The sequence below is a fragment of the Otolemur garnettii genome, unplaced genomic scaffold (assembly GCF_000181295.1).
Source record: "Otolemur garnettii isolate 467f Iridium unplaced genomic scaffold, OtoGar3 scaffold00036, whole genome shotgun sequence".
Lineage (NCBI taxonomy): Eukaryota > Metazoa > Chordata > Mammalia > Primates > Galagidae > Otolemur > Otolemur garnettii.
Window position 1 is genome coordinate 6,186,109 of NW_003852431.1, and position 7,465 is coordinate 6,193,573.

The 7,465-nt window shown below is 40.6% G+C and overlaps 1 non-coding gene across 1 annotated transcript; it reads left to right on the forward strand.

Moving 5' to 3' along the window:
• Positions 1-4,793: 4,793 nt before the first annotated feature.
• LOC111725304 lies at positions 4,794-4,927 on the forward strand. Its single transcript, XR_002773395.1, has one exon. It is a non-coding gene; the product is annotated as a small nucleolar RNA SNORA16B/SNORA16A family (small nucleolar RNA).
• The last annotated feature ends 2,538 nt before the right edge of the window (positions 4,928-7,465 follow it).

Sequence of the window (7,465 nt, forward strand, 5' to 3'; positions counted from 1 at the left end):
ATTTATAAATTATCTGTTTTTAATAAAAGCTGCTCGAGTATGAAATTCTCCTTCTGTCATCCTGGCAATTCCACAGTTGCTCAAATGTGCTATAGAAAAATAGATGCTGAATGTCAGGGTCAGGCAAGCTTCAGCAGAAGTGAAAAGTTAATGGACCCTAAGAGACCTTTGCAACCTGAAAGCAGAATTGGATCAAGAACTCAGACCTTGACTTTCACTATTCTAGTTATCAATAAGCATAACTAGAAGATGGTGGGTGGAGTCATATTAACATCTCCCGGCTGACAAAAAAGTCTCTGACTCATAGAGAGGTTCAGGGCTAAGTTTTAAGTTTCCACACCCTTTTGTACATAACTCATTGGATCTCCTGAGATTGTATTAGTCAGGCTCTTTGAAGTGATAAGAAACAGAGATATGGCAAGTTTTCTCTAAGTGATGGGAATTTTGTAATAAGAAAACACCCAGAAGTAGGTAAGCAAAGAAAACCATCTCTGCAGCACATGGATTTTTGCCTCTGTTGAACTTTCTATGGTATCTACTATGTGATTAATGTATTTCAAAACGCTTTGCAAGAAAATGTTCAATTAGATCAGGTCGGCGGAACACTTTAAAGTGCATCACTAAAAGATAGACTTCTAGATCCAAGACAGCTTCTAAATCAGCAAATTTCCCAGGTGCCTGACCTCTAGTGAGCTGCCGCCAGCAATCCACAGGAAAGGAACTGCCGATGGCCGCTTTGCGAGAAGGGGCTGTGATATTCAGATACTTAGCCTGGCCTGCAGTCCACCGCCCTGTAAAGATGGGCTTTGGTTTCAGAATGGCTTCATTCAATTTTGAATTCACTATATCCAAGCTCGCATAGCTAGTGAAAGGTATTAGATCTTAAGCCTCTGTAAAAGGAGTGAAATAGTACCATGTATCTATCTCATAGCTGGTTGTACAGATTAAATGCTACAGTCCACACAGAGCACTTAGCAGAAAGACCAGATGGTATCGTTGCTTAAAGTTACCATTATATCATGCATAACTAGTAATCATTTTAATATTCATGGGCGGCGCCTGTGGCTCAAAGGAGTAGGGCATTGGCCCCATATGCCGGAGGTGGCAGTTTCAAACCCAGCCCCAGCCAAAATGGTAAAAAAAAAAAAATTCATTTGCATACCGGTAAAAATCTCAAGGGCATATAAAAACTAAATATACACTTACAATACGATTGCGTAATTGTGTTCCTCGGTGTTTACTCATAGAAGTTAAAAATTTATGTCCACACACAAACCTGCACATGGAGGTGTAAAGCAGCCTTGTTCATGATAGCCAAAAATTGGAAGCAACCAATTTTTGCAGAGGTTCTGGATCAGGCAAATCAATAAATAAACGTGGTACATTCTAGATAATGGCACGTCACCCAGCACCAAAAAGAAATGAGCAATCAAACCATGAAAAGATAAAGAGAAAATGTAAATGCACGTTACTAAGTAAAAGAAGTCAGCTTGGAAGGCTACATCTTGTGTGATTCCAACTATACGGCCTTCTGGAAAAGGCAAAACTATAGAGACAATGAAAGATTAAAAAATAAAATGGTTACCAATGTCAAGGGGAAGGAGCGCTGAACTGGAAGAACACAGAGGATTTTCAGGTCAGTGAAAATACCGTGTCTGACAGTACAGTGGTGGATACGTGTCAGTATACATTTGCCCAAACTCATAGGATGTTCAGCACCCAGAGTGAATCCTAATAAAACTATAGCGTGTGGATGACAATGATGTGTCCATGTAGGTTCATAATTTATACCAAATGTACCGTTCCAGTGGGGGTGGTAATCAGGGAAGGCTTTACATGTGTGGTGGCAGAGAATATGGTGTATCTTTGTACCTGTGGCTCCTTTTTGCTATGAATCTAAAACTGCCCTAAGAAATAAAGGCTATTTAAAAAGATAGCAGCCTAAACAAGAAATTATTTTTATTTTCTAAAAATAGAAAAATTAGCCAGGTGCTATTGCAGGAGCCTCTAGTCCTGGCCACTCAGGGACATCTGTGATCCCAGCTACTGAGACGGGAAGATCGCTGGAACCCACGAGTTTGAGGTTGCTGGGAGCTAGGATGATGCAATGGCCTCCTAGCCTGAGCAACAGAGTGAGAGTAGGTCTCAAAATAAATAAATAAAAATTTAGTAAAATAAAATTCAGGGGCCACCAGTTGCCCTTCCTCACACGTTGTCCTTGATGACTTTGAAACCCTATGTGAATACTTGTGCAAAATGAAAATATTATTCTGTTTGAGGGCAATTGCATATATTGGTTCTGTATGGGATGACTGTGCAATGGATTTGCTGAAAATACGGATGTATTGGAGTTCATGGATTTATAAACAAACGTATTTTTAAAGAGTAACATTAAAAACATAGCTTGACATACGTTCTTGCCCTGCTTCCAAAATACAAAATCGTATCTTCAAATGTCATTACTGTTCAAAGGCTCATTCCTTTGAGGAAACAGAAATAAATAATGAGAGACCTTTTACAGTGTGTCCAGGTGTCCATGAAAAAGGTTGCACAAGCTCTGCCCTCACACAGATTAAGAGGTCTATGCAAAAAAATGAACAAATACGGGCCTTCGTGTCAGACAGACCCAGGCACTAATTCCTACCTATTAGCTTTGTGACCTCAGGGAAATTATTCACTCTCTCAGAATCTCAGTTTCCTCAGACTAATTAAATCAGATCCTCTGGGATGGGGCCCAGGCATCATATTTTTAAACTCCCAGGTGATTCTGACGTGAAGTCAAGTTTGAAAGTTCACACCCTGTGCTTTGGTTCCCAAACTATAGCACGCACCAGGATCACCTGGAGGGTTTATTAAATCCCAGACTGCTGGGCTCCACCTCCACAGTTTCTGATTTTGTAAGGTCTGGGGTGGGGTATAAGATTTACATTTCTAATAAGTTCTTGATGACGCTAGTGCTGTTCGCTAAGCCCTGCACTTTCAGAACCATTGCTGTGAACTCTTAGATTACTTGTTGTTGCCCTTGAGTGGTATCTATGAACCCCAGAACTTCCAGTCATTCAGAGCTTCTCCCCTAATCTTTCTTTGTCAGTCCCAAGCCCCACCAATCCCTACAGTCTCAGATGCTTCTACACTCATTAGAAACTATTTGTAATGACTCCTATCATTGCACCAAAATTTGGTGGTTACACAGTATTTGTAACAGAGTAAATAACTCTTGTTATTTAACCCCATCTCTTTATTCCCCAAAGGCAAAAAACATGCTCTTTTTGTTTTTGTATTTTTGTATCTCTGGCTTTGAGCAAAATGCACAAAGAAAGCATAATAAATGGTTTTTGTTGAATGCAAATATCCTATAAGCCTTCCAAAAAAGGTATTCAACACCTAGTATCAGAACTATTTCTCTGGAAAAGATCAACTTGAATCAATGGTGATGCAAACCTACTCACCACCCATGTCCCAGCCTTCTGGTTCTGTTAAGAAATACATGCGCTGTTTTGCTTTATAGGAAGAGACATGTATTAGCACAGCCCTGTTCCTGTTAACATCTTTTCACACTTTTTTAACCTCAGTCTGGCCACCCTCCTCCTCGTCGGCCTGTAACACACTAAACTTGATAACCACAAACCTCTAACACTCATTGCACAGGGACTAAAAATATCTAATTTTCCAAGCCAAGGTTTCTCACTTCATATACAACATGAAAACAGAAAACAGCGAGGTGAAGTTTGGCTCCGTCTGGATCTGTAGTCCATGCAAGTAAACAGGATGGAAAGCGCAATGAGAACGTTTGAATGAGCCCCTGTGGGTGCCCTGATGTCAACCGCACGACGTCTAAGGAAGTGTATCTGCTAAAGGAGGTGGAAGCCAGCACCGTGCCAGCTGTCCCTCAACCGCAGGCTCTGTGTATAATGTGTTACTCATTAAGCCGGGAGCTCTCCACCAGGAGGCCACAGCTGGCTATCTCCCCACCAGGTAGTGTCATCAATCCTGTTGCCACTTGTCCAGGCCCTTCCTTTCAGCAGGCAGTATTAGCAGAGAGCTAAAGAAACAAAAGCCTACCAAAAAAAAAAAAAGGAGATGGTGTCACCGAATGTGTCAAAGACGAGTGAAGTCTCTGGGGGTTAAAAAAAAAGTCTTTGGTAAAACAAGTCTTGGTCATTTGGCCCTAAAGGGATGTAGAAGGAAGACTATTTTTGTTTTCTTCTGTCTGTTGCTGCTGTTTCTGGTGGTGGTGTGGAGGTTGGGGAGGATGAGAAGCCAGAATTGGCTAGTGGAAAAATCCCGAGATCTTTTTCTGCAGAATGGAAGAAACTCAGAATAATGAGTGACAAAAGGGGAAGTGAGTGAAATGAAGTGCTAGGAACACAAACAAGCAAGCAACTCCAACAAAACCTCTTAACCTGGTGGTCTAACTTTAACAAAGAATTAACCAGGACTCACGTCCTTTTAGATTTAAGAAGAGAATATGAACGTGCCTACTTAGTGGAACTGTCTGAACCCTGCCCATCGAAATTTCCCATAAAGAGCTATAGAGTCACAATTTTCTTACTGTGACCATTTTTTCATCTTCTTAGTGAATCTTCTCTCTCCATCCCAGGCGTGTTCCCTTAGTCTAATGAGACCCCCATGAGTAGCTTCACTCACTTGGCAAATGCTTTCCGCATGCTTGCTGTGTTTAAAACTGTAGTGGATAAAGAAACACACAAGCTCACACACCATCACTCTGTCTCTCCCCTCACACAGATTTTAGTTCTGATAATAAAAGTTTGCTTTGAAGGCGAGACCGTCTTTGTGGACATTACGAAAGCCGCAGCTCCTTCACCTCAGCTGCTATAGCCAAAAAGGAGCTCAGAGTGACAGCCGTCCCTGGCAGGAACTCTCTGCTTGCCATAATGGATCTGCAGTATTTTGAGGAAACACTGTTTCCCCAAACCTGCCATTTTGATCTGTGGCTGATGAGGATTCTAGGGTGATTGAGGCTAATTTTTCTAGTGTGTGAAGACTCCGGAGGACACGACAATAGAGAAATGCAGCGACCTCGGGACCGGGCTGCCCCTGCATTTTCGGCAGCATCTCATACTGAACCAACCAGCTTGTTTCTTAAGCCGTGCCTCAGTCTAAGATTTAGGCTGTGAGAGAAGCTGTTGTCCTCTGTGTCACAATGGGGAAAGACAGGCAAAAGATAACAGGCCATTTTAGGGGAAAACAGCAAAATCTAGGAAGAAACCTTTGGTTTTTTGTTAATTCTGTATTTGGCACTGAACCATAGGTGATCAACAAGACTCTGGAAGGAGAAACAAACCAGAAAAAAAAAAAAAAAAAAAAAAGACTAGAGCATCTTTATCATAAATACATTCAGAGGAAAGATAGAAGTAGACAAGATATGCCAAGCTAGTCTCTGTGGCTTTGGGTACTGAGATGCAAAAAGACAAACCCGAAAATCTGAAATCTGAAGTGCTCTAAAGTCTGAAAATTCTTTAGAGCACCAAATGATGTTTAAAGGAGATGATCACTGGAGCATTTTGGATCTTGAATTTAGAAGCTCAGCTACTAAATATCAAGTAAATATTCTAAAGTAAAAAAAGAAGAGAGAGAGAGAGAAGAAAAAATCCCAAACCCAAAGCACTTCTCATCCAAAGCACTTTGGATAAGAGATACTCAATTTATACTGCTTCACAGAACAGCATTCAGGATTCATTGCTGTCACCCCTATACCACCATTTTTGAAAGGAATTTCTTAAATCAGTGAAGCTAGTTAAGAACAAAAATTTAAATTACTCCTTTAGAGTCATATATGGAATAAATTTACAGAGACTATTTTTTTAAGATAGTCACACTCTGTTGTCCAGGCTAGAGTACCCTGGCATCAGCCTAACTCACTGGAACCTCAAACTCCTGGGTTCAAGTCATCCTCCTGCCTCAGCTTCCCAAGTAGCTAAGACCACAGGCACCCACCACAACGCCTGGCTCAGTTTTCTATTTTTACCTGAGACAAAATCTCACGCTTGCTCAGGCCGATCTTGAACTCCTAAGCTCAAGAGATCCTCCTGCCTTGGCCGCCCAGAGTGCTGGGATAACAGGGGGGAGCCACCGCACCCAGCCTTGCAGTCCATATTTCCAGGTATGTTCTTTATTTTCACCATGTGGACCAGGATAAGAAATTCGAGATTGAATTGCTAAGAATTTTTAAGAATACAGCATCCATACTTCATTGCTTTGTTGAAAACAGGAAGAATCTTCCCACTCTCATTTAAAACAATGACTATCCTTTTCTTAAGTATAAGTTCGATCATCACAAATTACAATGTCATCACAGATTCCAATCTGTAGCACCAAAAACTGTTGTCACGAAAGCCACTTCCCACGTATCAGGAATCATCTGCCCATGTAGCCCCTTTTTAGAGTTGTGTTCCTCTCTTAAACCATTTAATTCACCTTCCATTCACCTCTGAAAATGGGTTTTGCACATTCCTGTTTTATTTTTAGGGAATATGTGCCTAACGTTGATTATCATGCTACATTTTAAACCCAGTAATTTTGTTAACGTAACCAAAATTTAGTATCTCGTAGCCTAGCACACCACATGTTAAAATATACCATACGATCTTAGCAAGTAGTCAAGAGGGGTTTGGGTGGTTTTATCAAAACAGAGCAAAACATTTCTCCCTGTTATTTTGGGATCTTTCAAAAATGTGCCTCTGAGCTTCAGCCCACAGCTTGATTAATGCATAATTTCCTCTTTAAAATTAGAAACAGGAATCCACAGTGCTGCTTAATAATTTTCATTTGCTCTTCTTTTCCAAGCATCCTAATTAAGGCCTGGTTCGGAGACCTGAGTAAGCAGCTCCTACATCTGACTGCAGTTTACAGTAATCCTTGCAAGGCAGAAACCCAGGCTTCTTGTGAATGAATGGGAACAATCTAGGAAGGAACAAGAAGGTGGGGCATTCTGGGAGAAGGGGACTTACCTGGCTGTGGTTTTGCACTTGTAGAGTCCGCCAGATGTATTGCCGAGTGCGACAACATCCTGTAACAACAAATCAAAAATGTCGGTCTAAGTCAGAAAACATTAGTTTATGATTCTTAGAGCATTCTGTCAGCAGCCTAGTTTCCATTGTTGGCTTTTTTCTTTTCTTTGAATTCCTTGAGCTAAATGGTACCAGAGCAATTGTTTACATTTTTATGTTAAGAAAAGGCAAATAGTGTTTGTGGGTTCTCCATGCAATGTTCTTAATCTTTGGGATTCACTGTAGTCCTAAAATTAATTTGAAGTATATGTTTTGATGGTTTCATTTTAAAAAGTGGGGGAAAAAACAGGAATTGTCACACCTGAAATTTTTTAAACTATGTTTTAATTTGAAGCGAACAGCCCTGAATTATGTGAGAATATTCATTTTTAAAATACCGAAAAGGTACACTGTAATGTTGATAGTAGATATTCAATGTTTCTAGCCAATATTCA